Genomic DNA, 13,947 nt, shown 5'->3' with positions numbered 1-13,947 from the left:
ACCATCCCCCCCCCCCAAAAAAAAAATTACAAAATAAAGTATTCACACCCCTGAGTCAATACATGTTAGAATCACTTTTTGCAGTGATTACAGCTGTGAGTCTTTCTGGGTAAGTCTCTAAGAGCTTTGCACACCTGGATTGTACAATATTTACACATAATTCTTTAACAAATTCTTCAAGCTCTTTCAAGTTGATTGTTAATCATTGCTAGACAGCCATTTTCAAGTCTTGCCATAGATTTTCATGCCGATCGAAACTGTAAGTAGGCCACTTAGGAACATTCAATGTTGTCTTAGTAAGTAACTCTGGTGTATATTTGGCCTTGTGTTTTAGGTTATTGTCCTGCTGAAAAGTGAATTTGTCTCCCAGTGTCTTTTGAAAAGCAGACTGAACCAGGTTTTCCTCTTGCGTTTTGCCTCTGCTTAGCTCTATTCCATTTATTTTATCCTAAAAAGCTTGATGACAAGCATACCCATAACATGGTGCAGCCATCACCATGCTTGAAAATATGAAGAGTGGTACTCAGTGTTGTGTTTCATGGATTTGATACCATTCCACCTATTCCACTCCAGCCATTACCACAAGCCCATTCTCCCCAATGAAGGTGCCACCAACCTCCTGTGGGTGAAATCCCTAAGCGGTTTCTTTCCTCTTCGGCAACTGAGTTAGTAAGGATGCCTGTATCTTTGTAGTGAATCTGTGTATTGATAAAACATCCAAATTGTAATTAATAACTTCACCATGCTCAAAGGGATACACCCATCTTCCAATAGGTGCCCTTGTTTGTGAGGCATTGGAAAAGCTCCCTGGTCTTCGTGGTTGAATCTGTTTGAAATTCGCTGCTCGACTGAGGGACATTACATATTATTGTATGTGTGGGGTAGTCATTCAAAAATCATGTTAAACACTAGTATTGCACACAGAGTGAATCAATGCAACTTATGTGACTTGTTATGCAAATCTTTAGTCCTGAACTTATTTATGCTTGCCATAAGAAAGGGGTTGAATACATATTGACTCGAGACAGTTCAGCTTTTCATTTTTTATTTTTTTTATTTGTTTTAATGTCTAAAAACATTATTCCACATTAAGGGGTAAAGTGTGTAGGCCAGTGACACAACATCTCAATGTATTCCATTTTAATGAGATATGTCAAATGTTGGACCAATAAGACCAAAAGATTTCATGGAAATTGAATGTAAATGTTTTTATTACAGTGCAATTAATAAACAACCTTAAATTCAGTCCCAACTGTTTCTCTGGTTTAACACTAAACATAAAAACTGACACAATAACTTCTAAATAGATATAAAGTTAAAATAGATAATATTATTATTCTGGTAACTGCACAAAAGATGCAGAGAAACAGTGACTAGTAGATATTAACACCATTCTGCCGTCCTGTAGACATACTTCACCAACTTCCTGTCTTGTATCCGACCACTGTCTCTCCAGCTAACTGTGTCTTCTCTCCTCAGTCATCATTGACTTTATATGGTCTTAAACTGCCTTCAGTAAGATAGTTGAACTCAGCAGTTCCTCTATACTGGAACCCATTAAACGGATGCTCTGTGAACTCAACACTCAAAATGTATTGGCTAAAAATAAATTCTGCAAATATGCAGATAATCAAAGAGCACACAAATATAAAAGTAACAAAAGTACCAATAGAAAACGGATACATAATGACATTAATCTACATAAACACTTAATACCCATTGGCAAAATACTTAACATGCACCTCTTTTATTCACTTGTACATAAAGCCCATCTAGGTAGTTAAGTGGTGGTTCCTGGTCCCCTCTCCCGACCGTGGCCTGGTTAGAGAACACCGTACCAACCGGGGAGTTCTGAGGAGAGAACACAGAGAAAGGAACAGGTGTCAGGACAGACACTTCAGAAGAAGAATGACTTCATAGTTACAGTTAATTATACAACACAGTATTCATTCAATTCTTCCTTAAATGCACATTCTAGATGGGTTTTAAAAGATGACTCTAACATTCCCACCTGTCCCTATGAACGGTCTGTCATTTCAAACCCATTGGAGAGTCTAGATGTTCTCCGCTTCCTGGAAGACAAGAATAAATCATTTAGGTTTTCATATACAAAAGCACAAACCGCATGATAAATATGTTTGCAATGAGGCTGGGAATAGCTTCTTACCATGCAAAGAACACGATCAGGCTGAAAAGGAAAAACAACGCCAAGGTTTTTCCTATAATCTCATAAACCTTTGGGTTAACAGGCTCATCTTGCCCTGTAAATAAAGAACATATTATGGTCATCTGTTCCAAAAAGAGGAAACATTTTGCACATTGTCTAATATTACAAATTACACGTATACTGTAGATGTACAGATGTAAGATCTTAATTTGACCAGTATTGTTCCAGGAGGAGGGGGAATTGGACCCCTTAACAGCATTTTGAAATAGGCCCCCAAATCGCTAATTCCGCCTTTGATACATTGGTAAATGCAACAATGGAAACTTTCGGCAATATAACCAATGTTAGTCAGAAAGGATCTTGTTCAAAGCACTTTTGTTTATCAGTGCTGGATTATGGTGGTATTGTTTATATGCAGGCCTAATCAAGTACCTTAACAATTCTGGACACAGTGTATTATGGTGCTTAAAGATCACTCACCCATCACTGGGATTTGAACGCTATGGTGCAATGGACCTCTCTCTCCACCAGGAGGCTAAAGAACTGGTACACCTTTGTGTGCAATGTATCGATAGGACAACTCCCTTTGTATTTCTGTTCCTTACTGACCTGATCAGTCACTCAATACAGTCTTCATTCACAGTCGCTGCTGTCCTTGTCTGTTCCTAAGGCTAGAACTGAGAAGGGGAAACAATATTTTTCCCATAATGCCCCTTCATCCTGGAACATGCTTCAAAAGATATTAAAGTTAGTGTCCTTGCCTGTTTTTAAGACTCTGATCGACAACACTGTTTGTGATAGCTGCAGTTATTTCTAATCTTCAATTGTATCTGTAACTTGTGACACTTTGTCTTTTGTGTGTATTTTGTATTTTTTCTGTAATATTTTATGCACACGCTGCTATTTCCCTGTTTTGCCTTCTTGCCAAGCCGCCCTCGCAAAATAGGTTTTTAACCTCAATGGGTCTTACCTGGTTAAATAAAGGTTAAATCAAATAAATTAAAATAAAATCTCCCTCTCCTCTATCTCCCAGGCTTGAATGGGAATGTTTGTGGGATTTTAAAAAATGAAGCTAAATCATAAACCAAAATCCATCCAATTTGCGTAGTTAAATTTGAGTTCAGTAAATTATACCCGGTTCTCACATTATCTTTCAACACTTAAAATAGACTTTGTCAGAGACAGAGTAACTGTAATTGTAGCTGACGGATTATCACACACGCCTCAATTTCTCCTGCACACACTTCCTCTTTCATTGCTTCACTTCTATCTGCCAGGAAGAGCATGGTGGGCTGGGAGCCACAGGAGGGAGCCATCGACCTGCAGGGCCTGGTCAGCAAGGTGGACATGGGCACCCTCTTCAATGGTCATGTCTAGATGGGAAACAGCTTTTGTCAAATTGACGTCAAAAGATGATTAAATTTTTTATTTTAGCTAACCATGAACCTTTTCCTTACCTTAATTTAATTATCCAAACTATTACGTTAATTCTCCTAACCTGCTGCACAAGTTCTCCTAAATTTGCTAGGAAAAGTCAATTTTCACAAAAGCTGTATCCCTTCTATAAATAAACCCTCTTCGACCTGCCCAAGGCCTTTTGGGAGAAGGAGACCCAGGAGCTGAGGGCGTACTTTCCCCAGCATGTGGGAGCTGACCTCACCCAACAGGTGGAGGGAGAGCTGAAGGCTCTGGAGGACAAGGTCAGGATTGAATTGAATCAGAAGGGAATGTTTGAAGAGAGAAAGCTATGACTATTGGACACTACATTACACACTGATGCTGCAATATGTTGGGGATGGGGATAGGGTGGGACTGATAAAAACAATCACTGACAAGCACATTGCAATTTTGCATTGAGTATATGTGGGTATGTAACCCAAAGGTTCTAAAATGTAAGAACATTCAATGAAACGAGGTGTCTGCATGCAGTTCATGCTACCACACACTGTCAGTGGCTATATGAGTAGATATTAGGTGATAGAGCAGAATCAGTGTTTAGCAGTACCTTAATGACATCGTGCAATGAAGTATAACGGCATTGGATGTTTACAAGTTATAGCCCAAAGAATCAAGCTTTAATATCCATATTAATTTCAACATTTCTTGCAGAATGTTACCTCAATATCCTTTTATTTGCTCACATGTCCCTGGGATTACTAAATGGCCATTGGCTACGAAAATGTGGAGGAAATACATCTGGTTGGCTCAGGGGGAAAGATTCATTAGCATTTCTTCTCACTTTTGTATTATTTCCAATAAAAATCATTATGATCTAATGATGCAACATGTTGGACCAATAAAACTGAGACTTCATGGAAATTTATTGTAAAGTTTTTATTACAGTGCAATTAATAAACAAACATCAATTTCAGCCTCAATTGTGTCTCTTGATCAACACAACATAAAAACTGACATAACTCCCCAAAATATATACATTAAAAATATATATGTAATGGGAATATTTAAGATGAATAAAGTTCACATTCAGGTTAGAGTAATTAACATAATGTTTGCAATATTGATATAGTTTCCCTTTCTGTGTAGCTCAGTTGGTAGAGCATGGCGTTTGCAACGCCAGGGTTGTGGGTTTGATTCCCACGGGGGGCCAGTATGAAAAAATAAAAATAATGTATGCACTCACTAACTGTAAGTCGCTCTGGATAAGAGCGTCTGCTAAATGACTAAAATGTAAATGATTTCCAGTATTCTGTTTCTAACACTCGGGGTGATGGTCACTAGAATCAATGCTGCATGTTATGGATTAAACTCATAACTGTTGATAGTGCTTGACTCCAGACTATAGGTCCAAGGACCGAGGACACACTGATTATTATTGTATTCTGTGAAACACTGATTCTGTAGTAGCTGACAAAGCCACTGCCTTTTCTTTTGACTTCCTACAAGCCTCTCAGGCTGGTGTTGACAGAACATTTGTGTGTCTGATTAGGAAATAAAGGGCTGGACTCCAAGAGGCCAGTTAGACATTTTCTCTGCTTCTATGCTGGAAGTTGTCTCCCTGTTGCAACTTGTATTAATCCAGATTGATTTATGATTGACTCTATCAATGACTCTTTTGTTCAGAGAGTCACAAATATCATACTCCCAAGACATGCTAACCTTTCACCATTGCAATAACATGGGAGGTTAGCATTTTGGGGGGGGAGTATGATATTTTCTCACTCATAATTTTTCACAATTCATTTAGGATTATGCGTCATCGTGGTAGCATCCACATTAATGTACAGTAGAAGTGTTTAAAAACATATTGTATTCTTATTTACAATAAAAGTGACTGCAAAATGACACAATACATTATTTACCATGAATTTCTATTGGGCACAAAATAATCTGAAACACAACCAAAACAAACAGCAAATGCATCCAACAAGTTTGTAGAGTCACAAGCTTGATGTTGTCATTGTGTGCAAATATGGGACCAAATACTACACATTTTACTACTTTAACCCTTGTGCTTTGCTGGAAAAAAATGACATCCATTATGTTACGGGTCAAATTGACCCGCACAGTTTAAACACACTCAAGACAGTCAAAGAATTAAGTAAAAACAGAAACAACTTTATTTTGTCTTATCAGACATTTCAGAAAGAAGAAATACAATACTTTTTATTTTTTTTAAACAATATTTAAGAACTATTTGTTAAACATATTTCCTTTCTCACAAACAAGATTTTTCAGTTTCCCCAAGTAGGTTTTTTCCCCCCTATTGGTCCATATTATCCCTTCAGTCTTTCTCTCTACATGTTGAACACAATGTGTGTGTGTGCTTTCTGCAGATGTATTTATTGCATTCTACACAAGTGGTGCTTGTTTTACTGTCTTGTCGAGGGGGCAGAGCTGGCATCTTTTCCGTTTCTTGCCACTGCCTGTATCCACTGGATCCATTTCTGGTTGATTGGAGGCATGTGTTGATGGTCCAGCTTGAATTTTCTGGACGGCAGATGCAGCTGCTGTCGACCGAGGAGGCCGGACTCTCCTCTGGATCTTGGGAGTGATGAGAGCTTTGCCGAGCTCCTCTAGGAAAAGCCGGCGTCGGTACAATTTGCCACCATTCCATTGCTGGTTGATTTCAGTCCACAGGACATAGGCATTGTAAGCAGACACATCCACAATGTTGTAGAAAATCACCAAAGGCCAGCGGGCAGTCATGCGCTGACAACTATATGTTGCTGTGACTTTATCCAAATTGTCAACTCCTCCTTTGGTGGAATTGTAGTCCAGTATTATTTGTGGCTTGATGTCCTCTCTTGCACTCAGCGATGCATCTTTGTGCATTGTGCTCATTACAAGAACATTCTTGTTCTTCTTTGGGCAGTATGAAACAACAGTTGCATTTTCAGAGAAAGCAAATTTAGAGGAATGCACAGTTCTGCCCTGCATTTTCAGAAGCTCACTGGGAAGTTCAGGTTTGTTTTTTCTGATTGTTCCAACCATGGTCAGCTTTCTCTTCTGTAGTTCAACACCAAGGCGGTAGGATGTGAAGAAGTTGTCACACGTGATGTTATGACCTTGCAGCCCTTCACTCATGTCCAGCACCACCCGCATCCCCTGGTTTTTCTCAGGCACTCCGCCGGGTGGCTTCCCAGTGTAAACTTGCATATTCCATGCATAGCTTGATGTGGCATCACATGCTGCCCATATTTTGATGGCATATTTTGCAGGCTTGTTTGGCATATACTGTCTGAAGGGACAACGTCCTCTGAATGGAACAAGGCGTTCATCAACTGTAACATGAGGACTGGGATTGTACAGTAACGGTAGAATTTCCACCCATTTATCCCATACATCTCTGATTGCAGCTAGTTTGTCTCTTTCACGTCGACCCGGTCTGGTATCACGGTTATCAAAGCGAATCACCCGAGAAATTATGTGGAATTCTTGTAGAGACATTGTTGCCCGAAATATTGGCCTTCCATTCTCTTCATTCCACAGGCTGGCCGTTGCTTCTCCGTTTGACCGGTAGACTCCAGCTAATATGAGCAATCCAATGTATGCATGCAAGTCAATCCGATCCAGTGGCTTCCAGTTCTCTTGAAACACACGGCTCCCCTCCAAGTTGGTCATGTCCAGAACAATCTTCTCTATTGCTTGGGGTAAAAAAGAGCTCAAAAGCTGATTGTATGTCATGGACTCGAGTGACAGCAAATCGTGTAGGTCCTGGAACCATTTTTATTACATTGGAAGCTGAGAGTCTACCTTGACCTCGTTGTGGTGACGGTGACCATTCAATATGACCATCTTTAGACTTCCATGTCTTCTCTTCTCTTGATGATGCTTGTTGCATGCTCTGTCTCTCATCTGATGTAGGGGATGGTACGGCAGACTCCTCCTCTGAATCCTCTTCAATGAAGACAAAATCTGGATCATCAACAGCATTGTCCTCTATCTCTGAAATATCCTCTGTCTCTGAAACCTCTTCTTCTTTTTCACTGTCACAGTCCAGAATTTGTGATAAGACTTCATTGATTGAAAATCTTTTGGAGCTCATTTTTGAGTGTCTGTGTCAGGGACCTGCTGCTCTCACACTGAGGAGAAGCTTGGGAAAGCCCTTTTTAACCCAAACACAATTCTAAAAGTGCAACCAGGACCAGTCAAAACAAAATACATCAAAGACACTTTTTTGTTTTGCACCTGTGCAAATATATATACACATGAAAGCCTCCGGGTCAAAATGACCCACAACATCATGTTTGTATACAAAATGTACACAGACATTCCACAACACATCAGTGTGTCCACATTTTGCAGTTAGGTTCATGACCCTAAATGAGGAAAAGTCATGTAATTTCATGGCGAAAAAGAGTGGTTAACTAGTATTTTAGACAACGCAAAAGTGGAAACGGGTCAAATTGACCCACAACATAACAGGAGGGTTAATACACATAAGTGAATTTGTCCCAATACTTTTGGTCCCCTAAAATGGGGTGACTATGTACAAAACGTGCTGTAATTTCTAAACAGTTCACCCGATATGGATGAAAATACCCTGGAATTAAAGCTGACAGTCTGCATTTTAACTTCATAGTAACTGTTTCATTTCAAATCAAAAGTTCTGGAGAACGGATTCTAAAAAGTTAAATAAATGGCACTGTCCCAGTACTGTTGGAGCTCAGTGTACACAAGACATACTGTATATACCCCAAATACTTAAAATGCACCTCTTTTATTCACTTGTGCATAAAGCCCATCTATGTAGTTAAGGTGTGGTTCCTGGGGCCCTCTCCTGGTCACATTGACTTCAGCGTACTCACTCTCCTGCCCCTGGACCCTGTTCCTGTCCTGGGCTGCAGCTGGGGTCTCTTTGGGCCGTAGTTTGGAGAAGTCTATGTCACCATAGTGGATCTCTTCAGGCTGGTCTTCTGCAGGTTCCTCTGGTTTCTCTCCGGCTGTGGTCTGGTTAACACACAGCGTCCCAACCGGGGAGTTCTGTGGAGAGAACACAGAGAGAGGAACAGGTGTAAAATTCTAAGCTCAGTCATTTGTAAAACTCTAAAGTCAGCAGGTTACACAACACATACTGAGGGGATGTCAATGACAATGTCAATTAAACTGACCAGTAACTCTGTCCAGATGCTACCTGTGTTGGTTTACCCCCACTGATATTGAACCAGGTGAAGTTTGTCACAGGAGGGTTGGCTGTACTGCTGCAGGTCAGATTAACACAGCTGCCCACTAATACTGGACCAGCTGGACTGATGGAGGCTGAGGTGTCCTTAGGAGAGACTGAGGGAGAGGGGTTCATTTAGAATGTATCTGGATGTGGTATATTGAACAGTCTAATCAAAACCACTCTATGAATATCATCAGTGAAAACATGATAGAATGATCTATTCTACAGGAAACTGTGACTAAATCTTACATGAAACGTTAAGCATCATGGTATGTTCAGCTGTCTTGTTGATTGTCCCTACTGGGTAGACTGCAGTACAAGTGATGTTTTTCTCATGATGAAGGTATGACGGAGTGAAGTTCACTATGGAGAGAACTGATTTGGTTTGGTCTGGATTCTCCTGCAGTTGGTTCTCAGGTGTGAACTGTGTTGGGAGGGTCCATGTCAGCTCAGGGGGTGTTCGGGACAGGGAGCGACAGCAGAGCAGTTCAAACTGACAGGGTCTCTTCCTTCACCTCACCTGAGACAGTAATGATGGGGCTGGGAGGCAAATCTGTAATACATTGCAGATAAATATATTTTACACTAATAGCTAAACTGTCCACTTGTTCTACTCTTATCTTTGATGCAAGGAATCTAAACTGGACAAAATAGTTGGTAAACAGTTAAATTGTCTCTTACCCCTGACATCTATATTAACAGACTTGTCTGGGTCTGTTGCACGGTATGGTTGACTGTCAATCCTGAATAAGTATTTATCAGAGTAACTGGTGGTTACATTGAAGAAGACTGTGGTGCAGTTCTTCTGGGACATGTTTCCAGTTATGTTCCCTTGATATCTGTTGTCCGTCTTACTACTGTTAAATATCACATTGTTCGGACTCTGAGCAAACTGTGGTGATTCTTTAATCCACACTCCAAAGGTAAGTATTGTGCTGTTAAATGTATAGTCCTTTTGGTTAGGAATTTCAAATGCACATGGGATTTGCACACAGGAGCCAGTCAGTACATCCAGTCTATCTGGCATTGTGGCGATCAAACCTCGTTCGCCAAAAAAGGCCAAAACACCTGCAACATAAAAGACAACATCAGGGAGGTTCTGTGATCTTTTCAGTACAGTCACTCTCTCCCAATATTCTGCCTCTGCAGCAAAACATATGAACTCATTTCAATGTACAGGTGATTCTTGATGTCGTGACTCCATGCCCTAAACTGGAGCATTCATCCAGCATTGAATCCAGACTATTAAACTATACTTATTAATGGGGAATATATTATCTATTATGCTGTGAGAGAAAGATCACGTATTTACCTGATTTGTTTAATATTAATAGTTAACAATTAATATGCTTAACAATAGCAGAGACATTTCTTAACTACCAATGCTGTGCTTTTCGTAAGGATGGTTCCCTCCAGCTCCCTGCAGCTGGTCTGGGCGTGTAGTCAAGGACATGGGATAGAGATAAACTTGAGGAACAGAGACCTGTATTGTTTCAATTTCTTGTTGCTTACACATAGCCACAAGAAGAAAACAAGGTGGCTCCTGATCTGCCAGGGAGGGGCGTGCATGTACGAAAAGCAGAGATTGTTTTGGACACTTTGCAGAACTTATGAAGAGCTACATTTCACTGTTGACTCAATATTAACGTCTGCCTACAATTGCATAACTAAAGATATTTTACATATACTCAGTGTCTGTGTCATTTTCTAAAGTTTAAAGTTTGTTTAAGAATAAGAGAATATCAGCACTGTGCAAAGAACCCTCTACATTATCAGGAGTCAACTGTACACTTTTCTACACATTGAGACAGATGGGAATATAGCTCATACCATGAAATATCATGACTTGTGCTTATTCCTCTGTCTGATTCATAACTAGTTGTTGCTGTGTGGAAGACTCACCTGACATAAAGAGGCCAATGAGAAAAAACATGTTCTCAGGACAAGCCATGTGAGAACTCACACACTACTGATCACCTGAAACAGGACAAACACACACTTACTGGTAGAATATCTTAACTCACACAACACATTGCATTGAACAATCCCCATATCAAATACACTATATACACATAAGTATGTGGACACCCCAACAAATGAGTGGATTTGGCTATAAATTGAGCACACAACCATGCAATCTCCATAGACAACAATTGGCAGTAGAATGGCAATGCTGAAGAGCTCAGTGTCTTTCAACGTGGCACCGTCATAGGTCCAATTTCTGCCCTGCTAGAGCTGCCCCGGTCAACTGTAAGTGCTGTTATTGAGAAGTGGAAACGTCTAGGAGCAACAACGGCTGAGCCGCGAAGTGGTAGGCCACACAAGCTCACAGAACAGGACCGCCGAGTGCTGAAGTGGGTAGCTGGTAAAAATTGTCTGTCCTCGGTTGCAACACTCACTAACGAGTTCCAAACTGCCTCTGGAAGCAACGTCAGCACAAGAACTGTTCGTCGGGAACTTCATGAAATGAGTTTTCATGGCCGAGCAGCCGCCACAAGCCTAAGATCACCATGCGCAATGCCAAGAATCGTCTGGAGTGGTCTGAAGCTCGTCGCCGTTGGACTCTGGAGGAGTGGAAACGCGTTCTCTGGAGTGATGAATCACGCTTCACCATCTGGCAGTCTGACGGACGAATCTGGGTTTGACGGATGCCAGGAGAACGCTACCTGACCAAATGCCTAGTGCCAACTGTAAAGTTTGGTGGAGGAGTAATAAAGGTCTGGGGCTGTTTTTCATGGTTCGGGCTAGGCCCCTGCCGTGTAGTTCTGGGCTGATCCCTCACCTTCCTCATGATCATTGATGCCCCACGAGGTGAGATCTTGCATGGAGCCCCAGACCGAGGGTGATTGACCGGTTGGAGTCTGTTTGATTGAGTGTGTGGACAGGTGTCTTTTATACAGGTAACGAGTTCAAACAGGTAGAGTTAATACAGGTAATGAGTGGAGAACAGGAGTGCTTCTTAAAGAAAAACTAACAGGTCTGTGAGAGCCGGAATTCTTAATGGTTGGTAGGTGATCAAATACGTATGTCATGCAATACAATGCAAATTAATTACTTAAAAATCATACAATGTGATTTTCTGGATTTTTGTTTTAGATTCCGTCTCTCACAGTTGAAGTGTACCTATGATAAAAATTACAGACCTCTATATGCTTTGTAAGTAGGATAACCTGCAAAATCGGCAGTGTATCAAATACTTGTTCTCCCCACTGTACTTTTGGTCATGTTGTGTATGTCTTTCAGTTGTGAAGCTAAAACATGAACGGATAACAGTACTTTGAACATATTGAATCTCATTACTTGTAATTCATTTCCTAAATTTAATCGGAACATTAAAATGTAAAGATAAGATAGTAAAGAAGTCGACACTTGCCTTCCAATGATGTAAACGGTCCACAGGAGAGACTATCACACACCCATAGTGTGGTCTGACAAACTAAAGTGCTGAAATTTATGTGACACATCTCACATCTCATCAGTGACGTACTTCCTAATAAGTGTGTGAGAAATTATTTCAAAAGAATACTACAGTATTTGTATAACAGGATGCTTGAATAGTCTATGTACTGGGTGTCCTTGTCAGCTGTGAAAACACTGTATGCATAAATAAGTGCTCAGAACATTTCCATTTTCTAATGAACCTTCTGCTCTGCTAATGAACCTTCTGTTTCTGTCACTTGAGACATTGCAGAGGTGGCCTTAATCATGTTCCACCAGTTTCAAATGAAATGGTTCTAAAGACAAATTATGTTTTATCCACTGATTCAACAGCTTTATATGGCCTATACATTTAATTAAATGTGACTTAATGGGGGTAGAAGAACACCTCAACAGCATGTTGAAACAGGCCCCGAAATTGCTAAGTCCTCCCCTGAAACATCAATAAATATAATAAAGGAAACTTTAGGTAATATAACCATCTCCCTCTCCCCTGTCTCCCAGGCTTCAATGGGAATGTATGTGGGATTAAAACATATAGTTAAATCATGAACCAAAATCCACTATTAATTTCTTTAAGACAAAAAAAAAAGTTACATTTGAGTTCGATACAAAACATATGGTTCTCACATAATTTTTTTACATGAAAAACAGACTTGGTATGTAACAGAGTAACTATAATTGTATCTGACTGATTCTCACACACCACTCAACTTCTACTGCACTAACTTCCTGTTTCTTGCTTCACTTCCTCTTTGAGGTCTATTTCCCCCAGGAGTTTACTTACTATATTTAAACCCATTTTGCCATGGTGCAGAGAGAAAAATGTAGAGTTTTATAATGCTATTCCACACATTTTGTCCTGAAGCTGATCAGAAATGTTGCTGTTTTTAAGCAAATGTCCTGATATTCAACACATTTTGCTATCATATGCTATCTGGGGCCGTTCGGTAATTGGGCCCTACTCCCAAAATGACTTCTTATTGAAATTTCATGAAAATAGCATGGCCGTGGTGCCACAGGAAGGAGCCAGCGACCTGCAGGGCCTGGGTGGCAAGGTGTACATGGGCACCCTCTTCGACGATGATGTGTAGATGGGATACATTTTTTGTCAAATTAATGTCAAAAGTTGCATTTTTTTATCATTTCAGCTAACCCTAACCCTTTTCTTTACATCAATCTAATTTTCCTAACCTGCTACGTTAATTATCCGAACCTGCTGCATAAATTGCTTTAAACCAACCTGCTAGGAAAAGTCAATTTTGTCAAAAGCTGTATCCCTTCTAGAAAAAAAAAACCTCTTCGACCTACCCAAGGCCTTCTGGGAGAAGGAGACCCAGGAGCCGAGGGTGTACTTTACCCAGCAGTTGAGAGCCGACCTCCCCCAACAGGTGGAGGGAGAGCTGAAGGCTCTGGAGGACAGGGTCAGGAATTGAGAGGTGGAGGGACCAGATGATTCAGAGAGAGAAGAGAGAAAGTATGGACTATTGGACACTACACTATGCTGATGCTGCAATATGGTGGGGATGGGGATATGGTGGGACTGACAGAAAAGGGACTAACAAGCTCATTTCAGTTTTGTGGAAACTGCTTTTCCTATATGTGGGTAAAATGTAAAATAATACGATGAAAAGACGTGTCTGCATGCAGTTCAGGCTACCGAATACTGTCAATGGATATATGAGTAGGTATTAGGTGATAGATCAGAACCAAC

General features: G+C 40.5%; 1 protein-coding gene and 1 pseudogene across 1 annotated transcript in view; both read right to left on the bottom strand.

Annotated features, from left to right (window-relative positions):
• Positions 1-1,638: 1,638 nt before the first annotated feature.
• Positions 1,639-13,947, bottom strand: part of LOC121549708 (myelin-associated glycoprotein) — a 69,683-nt gene continuing 57,374 nt past the window's right edge. The window contains exon 8 of the mRNA XM_045210408.1: positions 1,639-1,851. The gene's annotated coding sequence lies outside the window, so the exon portion shown is untranslated. The remainder of the gene's footprint in view (positions 1,852-13,947) is intronic.
• On the bottom strand, positions 8,333-12,222 carry LOC121549437 (annotated as a pseudogene).

This window comes from Coregonus clupeaformis, chromosome 34 (assembly GCF_020615455.1).
Source record: "Coregonus clupeaformis isolate EN_2021a chromosome 34, ASM2061545v1, whole genome shotgun sequence".
NCBI lineage: Eukaryota > Metazoa > Chordata > Actinopteri > Salmoniformes > Salmonidae > Coregonus > Coregonus clupeaformis.
The sequence above is the reverse complement of the archived record's forward strand: the minus strand, read 5'-3'. Positions and strand labels throughout refer to the sequence as shown.